This window comes from Tenrec ecaudatus, chromosome 2 (genome assembly GCF_050624435.1).
Source record: "Tenrec ecaudatus isolate mTenEca1 chromosome 2, mTenEca1.hap1, whole genome shotgun sequence".
NCBI classification, from domain to species: Eukaryota; Metazoa; Chordata; class Mammalia; order Afrosoricida; family Tenrecidae; genus Tenrec; species Tenrec ecaudatus.
Genome location: NC_134531.1, coordinates 291,458,411 through 291,473,203, shown reverse-complemented (window position 1 = coordinate 291,473,203; position 14,793 = coordinate 291,458,411). Strand labels below are relative to the sequence as shown.

The 14,793-nt window shown below is 40.3% G+C and overlaps 1 pseudogene; it reads left to right on the top strand.

The window, feature by feature from the left end:
• The first annotated feature begins 11,375 nt into the window (after nucleotides 1-11,375).
• Nucleotides 11,376-11,677, top strand: LOC142441517 (non-histone chromosomal protein HMG-17 pseudogene; annotated as a pseudogene).
• The last annotated feature ends 3,116 nt before the right edge of the window (nucleotides 11,678-14,793 follow it).

Here is a 14,793-nt window from a genome sequence, read left to right as displayed (position 1 = left end):
GGAGAAACCAGTCCCGGGAGAAGACATCTTGCTCAGTAAAGGAAGGGAAACAAAAATAAGAGGGGCAATCTGGGGTCAGTATAAAGATAAAGAGTGTAGGGGTGAAGTCTAGGCTGTCAGTCTGGGGATAGCCAATGAGACATCTGTGTGGGCATGGCCTTCTCCTGAGAATTCTGGGAAATCTGGTACTTCCTCCTTGGAGGCAGAAGACACTTCTCCCTCTCTCTCTGCTACTCCTTGAGAAACACTGCAGAAGACAAGTCACATGGATGTAACCAGACCTCAGAAGCCAGAATAGCCATCGAGAGACCCCTGCCAGCGCTGAGATGTTTCTAATGACACTGGATCCAAAGACTTTCTACCCACTGGCCTGTGGTCTTCTGCATTTTGTGTCATTGCATATGTTTCGTGAGTCTGAAGAGGACTTTATGGATTGATATCGGAAATATGGGCTAATGTCAGACTTATGGACTTGATCTGGACTGGGCTGGGATGTTTTCTCAATGTTCAATGACTTTTGTATATAAATCTCTTTCTTATACATATATGGGTGTCCATGCATTTGTTTCTCTGGCCTACCCAGACTAACACAGCACTCAACATGAAGAACTGGCATGGTGGCTGCAACAACGGGCTCAAACATAATGGTGAGGAGGATGCTTCTGGTCAACGAGGATTCCTGTGAGTTGGAACCAACTTGATCATGTCCAACTACAACAGCAACCACACATAGAGCACTATATATGATTTCATAAGCTAATAGCTTCATTTAGGCTGTTTGCTTTTTTAATCTCTAAGGTAATTTTTTAAATATCTAATTATAGTTTATGTAACAGTAGCCCCCCGCTTATTCAGAACTCAAGGGAACCAGTTATTTTGCTGAGAGATGGTGGCCTCTCACTTCATTCTTACAACTAGATTTTATTATTAATTATATCCAGATCAAAGGAGCTTACAAAACTTTTCCAACACCCCACAGATGGTAGGGTCAGGCTTCTAAAGTAGATCTACTAACCACTTGATCTGTGGTCTGGACTCCTGAAGCGAAATTTAAATGAACTGCAGAATAAAGAGCAATGAAGACGCAAGAGAAACCCAAATATAGGCTTGAGAATACATGCTGGGTGAAATAAGTCAGTCACAAAAGGATACCTATTGAATGATCTCACCAATATGAGGTATCTAGAATAGTTAAATATATGGAGATTAGAATTTAATAGAAGTCAGGGGGGAGAATGAGGGAAATTATTGTTTTGAAAACATTGAGTTTTTGTTTAAGGGGAGAGAAAATCTGGCAAAGGGTGTGATGATGGCAATACAACATGGAAGATGTAATTGAGCTCACTGAAAAGAGTACACACGGCAAATGTGGAATTGACCGATTAAATGTAAGTCTACAACAGTGATGAGATAAAAATAAATAAACAAAACTGTGTTTTCAATGATCCTTCATGTCTTAGTTCAAGGTAAGACAACAGTTAAGCTCAATCCAATTCTGATTTTTCACCATTCCCTCGCTATCTCCCCTACCCCTAAAGATGTCCCTTTCTTCTCTTTCCTCAGCAACGGTGGTCACAGCATTCATTGTACCTTGGGGACTTGGTCCTCCTGTGTAGCAAAGGAGTGATTGAAGCCTCAGAAACTAAGGGGTGTCAGGGAGAGGAATTTGACCCTGAAAATAATAACTAACTCAAAGGATTACGTTCTTGGCCACTGATACCAAAAGCACACGTTTCATAACCTTGCCAACCTATTTTTTTTTATTTTGCTTCCTCTCCCCTACTTTAAAAAGATATTCAAACTATATTTAAGGCAGTACAATGGCACTGTATTTTACTTCCCTTGTATATAACACGTCAGGAGATTTGGTTTTTAGAAAAGGAAGTAGCGGTAGGCAGATTTTAAATATAGAAACGTCTAAGCGGCTCAGACAGGAAGGACATTCCAATCTGTCATGCTCTGGGCTTCAGAGTCATTGATAGCCTGCCTTACCCGGCCAGCACTGAATACACACTAAAAGAATGTAAATAGACCTCCTGTGCTTTATCAGCGTGCCACTTAAATCTCATTCTTGTCTATTATTCACATCAATTCATCTTTAATATTATACACAGTTTCAGAGTTAAACATTATATTATTTTATCTCAGGCAACATTTGTAGGATGGAATATTTGGTCATTTATATGATATGAATGATATGATATGATATTTCTGGCAATCGAAATGATATGATATTTCTGACAGTAGAAACTCATGACTGAAGGGAGACCATCAAACACTATTTAGAAGAAATCATCAAACATGTTTAGGAGAATTGGCTGGGGCTGTCCTGTCTCGAAGAGGATCGCAATAATCTTTCCTATGGCCCTTTTTAGTGCAATCTTTTTGCCTCTGACACCAGAAACAGGAGTTCATTTCCTCTTTTCCTAATATCTGTACTGGATTTATGACTTGTTTTGACAAATAAAATAAGGCAGAAGTGACTCTGTGCTAGTTCCAGGCCTAAGGCTCAAGGCAGTGATAGCGTCCATCATTCTGGAACCCAACGCAACCATGATGGAAAAGAGGTCAGACCAGACCACAAAGTAATGAACCCCATGGAGGCAAAGGTCCCAGTCCTTCATATATCCCAACAAGTCTTGAACAAGAGATTAGGGCTCATCAGAACCTCTCACTCTGTGCCAGCAGACCACCTTGTGAATTAAAAGAATGAGTGAGGCCAACTAAGAGCAACACAAAAATTACCCAGCTCAACCCCAGAAGTGCGATACATAATAAATAATTGGTCCAGGCTCCTCAATTTTGGGATGGTTCATTAACCATCAATGCAGTGAATTAAGTTACTCCAGAAACAAAGGTGGCTCTTGATGTCCTACTTCCCAAATACCATTAATTAAGAGTATTTCTAATTGTTTTAGTCGTGTCAAGAATAATTAGTATTCCAAATTAATATTCATGCTTATATTTTAAGTCAGCCAATATCCTGGCTCAGTGTCAGGTAACTGATATTAAATATTACTGTTATCCATAGCAAATAAAGAAATGAAATGTAATCTTAGTCTTGTATCGATTACCCTGCCTAAAAGCATCCTTCCATTGCTTAACACCATGTTTTGACTTTGATGAAAGTTCTTATTTTCCCATGAAACACATATGTCAGATTTTTCCACATCCTTCCAGCGGATGGAAGGGAGAATCTCTTATCCTTCTAAATCCCACACTAAGCCTAAAAGCTAAAGGACTCAAACTCCAGAGGTTTCAAAATTCAAAATCTTTAAAAGAAAACTATGTTTTCTAAAAAAGACAATGAATACTGGGGACCATTTATGCTGGGTTTCATTTACAATCCACTCACACCTGAGCCTCCAGTGTCACTTGGTTAAGAACTAAACGCGACCTTGAGGGGTCACTGGTTCAGTCTTTTTCAAATGCCTTGTATAAGCTCCAAAATGCTTTCTTTTTCGCTTTCATGCCTTACTTTTCACCATTATCAAAAGAGGAAAAGAGTACCCCAGCTTAAAAATGATATAGCTAAGGAAGTATTTTATTTCACTATTCACAATTTAGAATGAGAAGGAAATATTTTATTTTGTTGTTGTTCAAGTATCCTCCTCCCCCAACCTTATCTTTCTCTGTAGTGTGCAGTTAATGTTTAACAATCAGCTCTCTAGAGAACACAGTGTGTGTGTGTGTGTGTGTGTGTGTGTGTGTGTGTGTGTGTGTGTGCGGTTTCTAAGAAGCTCATGAACACGTTATTTTTCATTTCCATTCTTTCCACGAATTGTTATGTAACTGATTTCAATCAATAATAATTTACATACATATCCTCTTGTATGTGAATCCATTTGCTTCATAATAAGATATATCATAGCACAACACGTGTAGAACTAATAAAACTTAAAATACTATTTATGATAAATTTCATATCTCCAATTGATTCTCACAGAGTTCTGTCATTAATTTTTGCACATGTCTTGACAGAGGTCGCCAACATATGGTATTATTCAAACATAATTTGACAAATGAAATTTTATTCCAAACTGGTTCTTCTTTCCCAAATACATGTATTATTATCATTCAATTTAATATGGGATCTACTGCAAAAGCTAATTCTCATTTTTGTATCAATTATATTAATCAATTGAAATGTCTTTCAGCTTCAGCACTAGCAGGACAGACACACTTGTAACTTAAATGTCAATTATTTGTTAATAATTTTCTCCCCCACTTCTTTTAGTCCAGTCATTCAACAAAACAATAAATCAAGCCCTTATTTTTAGAGGATGCTTTAAATACTCTCCCCTGGCTAATTTCTAGCTACCAAGGTGACATTCTTAAAGTCAGAGTTGGAAAGACATGTGCAGTAACCCATCATTATATCATATTTCTACCTTACAAATGCAACAGATGTAAACAACTTTAAGAATTCAGTAATTATTAAATGATGATATTTTAGTATCTCATACCTTTGCTTTCGGGATCATTTACTTAATTTTAACTTTATGTCACTTAACCTCAAGTGATTGCTGTGATTAACCACCAGTTTCTAAGAGGCCCCCAAATGATATTAGATCCTGTGAGCATATGTTGGCTGGATCCAGCATGCACTGTTTAAGCTTAGTAGAGGGCAGTTGGTATACTTGTTTCAGTGCTTGAGAAAGAAAATACATTCTCCTCAAGCTACTTGTATGCTTAATTTTTAACTGAGCACAAAGAATGGGGTGAGGAAATTTTAGAGAAGGAAATGCATTGTATTGGGTATGGTTTTTACAGTCTTCTTTATTTTAATATTGTATAGTACCACTGTTCTGTGTAGGTGTGGGAAATAAATGGCCTTTGATATATACAAAACTAGTTTTCCTCTGTCTGCTATTCATTTTACTGTGAAAGCTAGCGGTGCTGTTATTGTTGACCATCATTGGAAATTTCTTGGACTCCTTGTGACCCCATGCACAATGAAGCAAAGTGCTCCCCAGCCCCATTCCCCCCTCCACAGTGTGTTGTGGGGCAGACCATTGAGATTCTTTGGCATATTTTTGTACATAGATAGCTGTTTTTTTCTGCCTCATGCATCTTAGTCTGCAAATCCTGCTGAAAGCTGTTCAGAATTATATAAACACAGTTATCCACTAACAGATGGTTGGTGGCAGGGTTTGAGCTCTGCTGGCTAGGCATTGACCAGAGGTTTTAAATTATCATTATATTTTTGTGTTATCAAAGACAAGGATCCCCAAAATAAGGAGATACAAATAAGAAGCTTGCTTGGGGAATGAAGAATTCAAAATAATCACAGAGCAGACCCAGGCAGTAGTCACTCTCACAGACAAACTGTCTCATGGCCGACAGACATAGGGCTACCAAAACACTTGTAATACTCTTTCTCCAACTGAGAGGATGGAAACACTCCCAATCCCTACCACCAGGTTCGAGGACTCAGCATGAGTGCCTTCTGAAGTTCAGTACTAACGTTTAGCAGTCATGCCTAAGCGTACTTCTAAAGAACGCAACACAGTGTGTTAATATCTCAGTTGGCTTCTAGAGCATGCAGAGAATGTTCTGAATTTATTGTGCAGGCACTCAGAACCCCTATTAAGAGAGTGCATAGTCAGGATTGAATTTTCACTCTTGGGCCAAGTTTCTGAGTGATAAGCTGAGTGTTAATTCTAAGTAAATTCCTTTATTTCTTTAGTTTTGTTTGACTACGGGCACATGTTTTCTCTGGGACTTTCTTTGAACCCAAAGTCTTTCTCTTCTTAAAAGTCTTCTCTGATCTTGTTCCTGTATATTTCTATGATTATATCAGATTCCTTAAGGCATAAGACACCATTTTTACTTTCAAAATACACATGAATTGGCATCGATAATGTGAATTTAGAAGTATGACTACATTTTCAATACTCTCTAACAAATCATAAGCTGGTAGTAACCTGTAAGTCACGAGAAAGTCATTTAACATTTTTCTTAACTTAGACACAGAGTCATAGAAGTATCTGACGTATGTAAAGAACACAAACAACCTTCAAGGTTTCTTTGATCCAGTGTACTGTGACACCAGAAAACATACGTCTAAACAGCCCTCTAATTTCTAACCTATAAGAAAAGATGCGTCATTCAACTGCTACTCTCAGCGTTTGATGTCACACTGGTCCTTCTCATGTGGAGCCAAGGTGGTAGATTCACATATAAACTCTAAAGTTCTGCAGAAATGGAATTGAGATTCTGTCTGCTACGAGCAATCTCAAGCACTAGCGAACTAGCTCTGAGGGACTTTACTGAGTTCAAGGGATGATTCAGTCTTCCTCCCAAGACCTCTGATTAAAGGTACGCTAGGCTGGGCTTCGTAGAGAAGAAAAAACAGTGGTATGTGTGTGTGTGTGTGTGTGTGTGTGTGTGTGTGTGTGTTTCCTCATGCACACATGTGCATGCATGTGAAATTTTAACCCAGAAAGAGGTTCACACAATAATAGAAGCAGGTCAGTTCAGACCAGGCCAAGTGTGGGGGAAAGATTAAGCTGAAGCATTTTCTTGATTCTAACAGCTGTCTCTAGTTTCTGTCGCCCAGGGTTGATGAACCAAGAATCAAAAAGAAAAAGCAGAAAGGCTATGAACGGTGGATACAGAAACAGATAAATCCGAGGTCAGCAGACCAGAGGACAGGCTCTGATGACTCCTAGGGTTGGCAGGTAATGGGTCAAGCCATCAGCTCAAATCCCAAGAGCCAGAAATCGAATGAACCAGATGCAGGATCTAGGCCATCAAGATATAAAGAAGCACTCCACACCAGCTGCTTACATAGGAGTTGGCCACCCCCTGAGGCAATGGCTCTTCAACTGCACCTCAGTCTAAGCTTCTTCCAAGTACTTGCTTCTCACGGCAGCTCTCTTTATGCAGTAGATTACGCTGTGTTTAGTCAATTCCTGGGGCATTACCAGACCCTCAGCTTCAAAACGCTGAGAATCCTGCCTTACCAAAGATGATCAGAATTTAACCATCTCAAAAGGTAAAAGCTTGGCTGAAAGATTTCAACTCAAACCATTAACTAACATTATCATTGTAATAGCTCATTCTGATTCCCCGGCTCTGAATGTTGTGAGGTGTTGCTTGCTTTGCCATGAATACCCTGCAATAAACTAAATGAGTTTATGGATATCGAGCCTGAGTATCTCTTCATAAGTTTCTAAGATAAAATCTTACACAACAACCTTGCTTTTCTGTGTTTGGGCTTTGTAAACCTCCCCAGGCCCCTGGAATAGACTATAATCTGTTCTGAAGAAGAAGCTGTGCCCTATTCTTCCTCATATCCTCGGAAGGCCTTCACAATCTATAATTAATGTTCTCTGAGGTGTTTTATAAAACTAAGACAAGGTCTGAAGTCTTTGTCTTATGTTTTAGAATTGCACAAACTGAAATATACCAGACTCCTTTGTTCTCTTTTTCAATGTGTGAAAATCAAATGGTGCAATTGAACAATGAAATATTGTATTACTTAAAGGACATTTTTTTCCACCTATTGAATAAATTTTGTTAAATGTTACAATGGATGAAGGTTAGCACCAGAAACCAGAAATTTCTAGCAGGTGAGTTGTAAGTATAAACCATCCTCAGTAATCATGTAAGAGAGTACATAAAATGGTGGTGACGGTGGTTATTGCTAGGTGCCATTAGGACATTCCAGTCATAGCTACCCAAGTGCCACAGAACAAAACACTGTCCAGTCCTATGCCCTCCTCACAAATATTCTGGTATTTGAGCCCATCTTTACAGCCACGGTATCAGTGTAGCTTCTCAAAAGTCTTCCTCTTTTGCACTGTCCTATTTGACCAAGTATAATGTCCGTTTCCAGGGACTGGTCTCTCTTGATAGTATGTCCAAAGCACATGAGATGAAGTCTCATAACCCTCGCCTCTAAGGAGCATTCAGGTCGTACTTCTTCTCAAAAAGATGTTTCTTCTATTTGCAGCCCATGGGATTTTCAATATACTTGCAGCATCTTAATTCAAATGCATCAATTCTTCTTCTGCTTTCCTTACTCAGCATCCAATATCCACATGCATATGAAGGAACTGGAAATGCTTGCATCCGGCACACCTAAGACCTCAAGCTCACGCCCTTGCTTTTCAACACTTTAGGAAGGTCTTATCAGCACAGTTATCCAATGCAATGAATCATTTGATCTTTTTAAAATGTTGTTGTTAATTGGGAGTTGATACATATAGCATTCCATAGTCAAAGGAGGGAGTTCAAGCTAGTCAAGCAGTAGTGCACAATTACTGCCACAAACCGTTTCCCAACATTCTTTTCTTTTCTGGACTATCTGACATCGTCTCCCTTTTACCCCTACCACCCCTACCCCCCCACCCCACGCCTGTACACACCCCTGCCCCCACAACCCTTATTCTCCTTGCTGTCTCCATACTTTATCCATCCTGGGTTTCATGTACGAAAAAACAGAAACCCATCTAACACAACTTCAAGACGGTGACCCCTAAGGACATAACACATCTGAGATAAACCCTAATATGAAATAAACAAAACAAAAATACAGGAAATGTTGAAAACCACATCAAGTCCAGTGAGCATCAGAGCTGGGAGCAACTGAAAAAGTGCTGACTGTTCTTTGACCTTCTATATTCACCTCGCCAATGCACTCTGTTTAGCAGCCACTTTCCTCCCATCCTAAAAGATGGACAGAGGACCAGCACCGGAAGGTTATTTCCCATGTAGTTCCCACACAAGCGTCTTGGGCTTTCACTGCCGTCCATAGCCTTCTGCAAACCAGAGTCTCACAATTTCTGCTCTGATACTCCTCCCTCTTTTGACTTTGGATTATATGGTTTATAATTCTTCGTGACTGATGAAAGTGTGCTTCTTCCATGTGGACTTAGTTGAGCTCTTGGCTGCTGCTTCCATAAGCAATGATTGTGTGTTTAAGCAAGATAACATCCTTAACATCACCAATCTTTTCTCCATTTGTCATGATGTTACCAACTGATCCATTGGTGAGGATTTTGGTTTTCTTTAATTGAGGAGCAACCCATATTGAAGGCGAGTAACCTAATTTTCAAGACCTCATCAGATGTATTAGCTTCAGAGAACAGAAGAAGGAGCTCTATGCTCTCAGGAGTTCTCAGTTAGGAACCAGCACATTGACCGTGCTGCTCTTGTTATATTAACCCAAACAGTTCACGTGACCAAAGAATCAACCAATGAAAACCCTCCTGTGTTAGGCAGGGTTCTCTAGAGAAGCAAAACCAGGACACTTATGATGATGATAGATAGATAGATAGATAGATGATAGATAGGTTTATATAGTGAGAAGGAATATAATTAGTCCACACAGCAGTACAGAGGATTCAGTTCAACTCACTTTCATGGAAGTTAATATACTGGAAGTCCTTCAAGGTCAAGGTAGCAGATGGTGGAGTCTTCCTATAGGCAAGTCAGGCAGAGTCTGCCCACAGGCAGCAGGCATCACAGTGGGTCAGCATCAGTCAGTAGCTCAGGAGCTTAGCAAAGCAGGCCTCCATGGAAGCTCGAAATCAAGCAGGATCCACCAGCCTCAAGCTCAAGCAATGTACGCCCCAGCAACGTGGAGAAACAGGTCTAGAAGAAACCGCAAGCTCTAGCCAGAGGATTCATGGGTTGGCTGGACCCACAGGTAGTGTATCACACAGGTTGAGGCATAGTGCTAGTACATGTAGCAGTGTGCTTTTCTGATCATCGGGGATCAAGAGGGAGATGGGGTACTGGCTGTCTTCATTTATTTTGGTCATCCTCCAATCAAGCTGTGACCTGATTAAACTCTGCTCTCATGTTCCTGTTGGCCTAATTGGCTCAATAAACCTAACATCACACCCACAGATCAATATAGTATGCTTTCATTGTGTATGCAGTTATGAGACAAAATTAAAATGGACAGTATAGCTAATAACGTCAAATCCCCAAAGCAATGGTGGGAACCGTGCACTACTCACTCTTATGCAAGTGGTCATTTGGAAGAATAAGGCTTGCCTGATCTAATCAAAGGTGTTTTCAATTGACTTATATATCCTCCAAAGCCAGAAAATCAGAAAAAACGTTGCCTCTGAATTTTGGTGCTGACAAAAATAATGAATTGTCCTAATCGGCCCCCCAAACAAAGAAATTATTCTTAGAAGTACAGTCAGAATGTTGCTTGGAAACAAGGGTTGTGAGTTTTCATCTCATATATGTTGGGTTTGTTATCAAGGGGAAGCACTCCCTGGGGAAGGACACCACACTTGCTAGAGGGTTAGTGAGAAGGAGGAAGGACCTCAATTAAGTGGATTATCGCCGTGGCCACAATAATGGGCTTGAACGTGAAAACAGTTTCAGTCGGCAGTACACAAGGCCGGTGACTGGATTGCATCTACCAAAAGCACCGCATTCACACACCCGTTTATCACAAAGCAGGAGAGAATGACAATTGAGAACACATTAGCCATGGCTGATTTAGCTCCGCTAACATCACGCAGAGGGATGCTAATTGGTTGCTGTCAAATCAACCGAGTCATGATAACCCCATGTGTGTCAGAGCAGTATCCTGCAGCACCAGGTTTTCAGTGGCTGATTTTTTTTGGTAGTCGATCACAGCAAGATTCCTTCTAGAGTATTGTTGGGTGTACTTGAAACGTCAACGTTTCAGTTAGCAGCCAAGCATCTTTACCATTTGCATCATTCAGAGGCTGCAGGGAGGTGTTAACACATTATTATGAACCACCAGGACAAAACAAATAAAAATAAAACCCTGCTACTATCTAGAAAATTCCAACCCATAGAAAGCCTATGTGGTAGTGTAGAACTGCCCCATAGGGTTTCCGAGACTGTAAACTTCAAGGAAAGCGTCTACCATATCTTTCTCCCACAGAGATACTGGCACATCAAACCACTGGCCTTTTGGTTAGCAGCTGAATATTTTAACTACTGGACCCTGAGGCTCCAAGAAATGAAAAACTCGGGGTCACTGAGTAAATAAGAGGGAGAATAAGTGATTACACAGACCAGGGATATAATAAGTCCTGGTTAGAATAGGAAAGAAATGTAGAACAAAACTCAGATTTATAATAAAAATCAGACTTACTGGACAGAGTGTGGAGGAACCCCGAAGACTGTCTGGAACTGAGGCCACTTCCAGAGGCCACATTTCAAACCAATATTAGATGAGCCGACTAACTAAGCAATGACATCCACGAAGACAATGCTCCTTAAACTATCAACTGAGAAGCATTTGCCCAAGGAAGGGTAGAAAAGCCCAATAAATGGAAGAAGAGGCGAGAACGACTCCCGGATCGACCAGCACCTGCGGGCCACCGCATCCCCTCATCCAGCGCCTGCGCCCCGCTGCCGCCGTCGTCACCATGCCCAAGAGAAAGGCTGAAGGGGATGCTAAGGGAGATAAAGTCAAGGTGAAGGATGAACCTCAGAGGAGATCAGCAAGGTTATCTGCTAAACCCGCTCCTCCAAAACCACCTGTGAAGAAAGGAGAGAAGGTACCTAAAGGGAAAAAGGGGAAAGCTGATGCTGGCAAGGACGGGAACAATCCTGCAGAAAATGGAGATGCCAACACAGACCAGGCACAGAGAGCTGAAGGTGCTGGAGATGCTAAGTGAAGTGTGTGCATTTTTGATAACTGTGTACTTCTGGTGACTGTACAGTTTGAAATACTATTTTTATCAAGTTTTACAAAAATGCAGAATTTTGTTTTACTTTTTTTTTAAGCTATTTTGTTAGCACACAGAACACTTCATTGTTGTCTTTTGGGGGAGGGACAAATGTCAATACGCTGTCTCCAAAGCTGGATGGAGTGAAAAACAACACTTTGCCCTGCTAGTTTTGAGAGACTCCCTCTGGGGTTCCAGGAGGAGGGGGGATTCCCTGACATGACCCACGTTCGCCACCTTGGCACACACACCTTGTGAGGGGGAAAATACAGCTGTGTTTTGACATCCTCCGCCCCTTCTTCTCTTTCCCCTCTGCCTTCAGCACAGACTTGACTCCACAAACCCAGGCACCTGTTGGGACCTGACCTCAAAACATTGGCTGTTAGTTTATCGGCGATCTGGACTTTCCAGTGACGCCATCCTCATGGCATCCCTCAAAAGAGCAGCGCCCCCTTTGTTCAGATGGGCAATTCTGCCGTGTCCATTTCATTTTCTGAACGACAGGGTCGGCTCTTGAAAAGTTGTTAAAACAACATGCTCAATGTGAAAGGTCACCCTCACTCTAAATCTCCCCCGGTCAGAGCACCAGCTGAAGACTTCAGTGGGTTTTACAGTGGCTTTCTCATGGTAGTCCATTGAAGAAGGGAGTTTAAAAGTTGTTATATGCTGTTAACGATCGTCTGCCCATGTCCTGCCTGAATACCATGATTGTTTATGAAAAGTATCTTTCATAAAGCTTAAAAAAAAAGAAAAGCTCAATAAATGGAAATGAGGGAGGACAGGAAATGGGGAGGATTGGGACACATTTGCAGTGGTTCTCAACCTGTGGGTCACAACCACTTTGGGGATCAAACGACCTTTTCACAGGCATTGCCCGATTCGTAACAGTAGCAAATTACAGTGATGCAGTGGCAAAGAAAATAATTGTATGGTTGGGGGTCACCACAACATGAGGAACTGTATGAAAGGGTCGCAGCCTTAGAAAGGTTGCGAGTCACTGTATTGCAGGAATAGCAGCCAGTCGCGCACAATCACTGTGTGTGAATTATTAACTCGTCTTCTATGCAGATTTTCGCCTAAAACACAGTAACATATTCAAAAAGAGATAGGAATTTGATTAAGGTTTAGATTCAACTTCCTAGACCACTCACAATTTCATGGCAGCAGTAACCATGTTTACAGTGCTCATATTCCTGGTTTCTAAAGAAAAGTTGAGCTTTCATAGAGGTGAAACTCTGTTTTTGGCTGCGAGATGAATAAAGATACAAAAACAAATGATGGTTCTCACAGCTGATAGCATCCATCACGCCTGTGTTCCAAGCCTTAAAAGAAATGGATTTGGCCTCAAAGTGACTCTCCCATCCATTGTTACGTAAATTATCTGTTGTGGCTGCAGTCCTCGCACTCTGCACAGCATATGCTGTTAATTAGCTGTGTGTGTGGGGGTGGGGGGGGCTGTAAATCGTCTTTCATGAGGCTTGTAAAATCAATGTACTCCTCTCTCCCCAGCTAACAAAGGCTGTTTGGTGATAGCGATAGTGCAGTTCTTCACAAAAGATGAGACCCAGTAGAACTTGTGTTTTCAGAAGGATTTGTTTTTCATCAATGATTCAATAGATAGGGTAGGTTCGGGAAACTTACATTTTTATAAATATTCCTAGTGAATCTTGTGGTTGAACACATTTGAAGGAAAAGACATTTTTTATTGAACACATTTGAAAGAAAAGGCATTTTTAAAAATCTGGGTATCCAGGATTTTTGTTTGATGGCTATTCTTTATAGTATTTGGAAGTCAGAGAAAAGATCATGGTTCAAAAGTTACCTCGCATTGGTTTGTGTGTGCTCTGTATGTGTGCATATAAACTGTAATAAAACACAGTTGCTTTAAAATTTTTTTTTAAAAAACACAGTTGCTTTATAATATCAAATACCTTCTAGGCATAGGAAAGGAGCCCTGGTGGCATGATGGTTATGTGCTGGGCTGTGGTCACCAAGGTAAGCAGTTCGAAACCATGAGCCACTCTGTGGAAGAAAGTTGAGCTTTCTAGTCCTGTTAATAGTTACAGACAGTCTTGGAAATTCACAGGGCAGCTCAACACTGCCCTATAGGGTAACTATGAGTCAGCAACCCCTCAATGGCAGCGAGTTTGTTTGTTTTTAAAGGCATAAGAATGTTTGGCTTTCTGAGTTTGAAGATTTAGGGCCATAATTTAAGTGGACAACCAAATCAATTAATATAACATAGTTTTTGAAGTTCGTTCCAGTTTGGTGGGCATTAAGGTTTGTGAACAGCCATTTAAATTGTAACTCTTGGTCTGTACTTGTCTGGAGCAAAAGAGGGAAAGGCAAACCAGAGATGCAAAGAGGAAAGGAGCTGATTAACAACTCGCATGAAACTTGGCCTCCTCTATCCAGAAGCCGGGGGTACATAGTGATCAGTTACCACTATCACGCATTCTAGCTATGGCACAAAAATGTCCCACACGGAATGGAAGAAAAATATAGACCAAAACTCAAATTCTTCAAAAAGGCTATACTTACTTAACCAGTAGAGACCAGAGAATGCTCTGAGATATCTTTCAAGATTAGAAATTAACCAACTCCTGGAGGTAATTTTAAAATCACATGATAGATTGGCTCATAAAAGAAACAATTTATATATATATATATATATATATATATGAGGTGTATGAGCCCCTAATAAAATGTTTTTTAAAAAGAAATATCATTTACAATTGCTGTGTTCCTTTTAACTAACCATCTATATGAGATCAATGTGCAACATTTACCATAAAGCAAAGATGGGGGGAGGGACAGATATGGAAGCTGGAGTCACGGAAAGAGAACAACCAAAAGCCAAAATACAAATAATGAGAGTGCTGACACATAGAGTAAAATATAAATAATGATACTGAAAATATGTATAGAAAATATTAAGTATGAAACCAATTTGTTGTGTAAACTTTCACCAAAGATACAATACAATACACCTCATTCTTAACCTATCCCCATTTTCCTGCTTCAAACTTCTGATTACAGGTTGAATTATAATTGAAGGTTCCTAATTTCCACTTAGGGAAATCATAAAAATCTTCTAAAAATATATACATTTTTT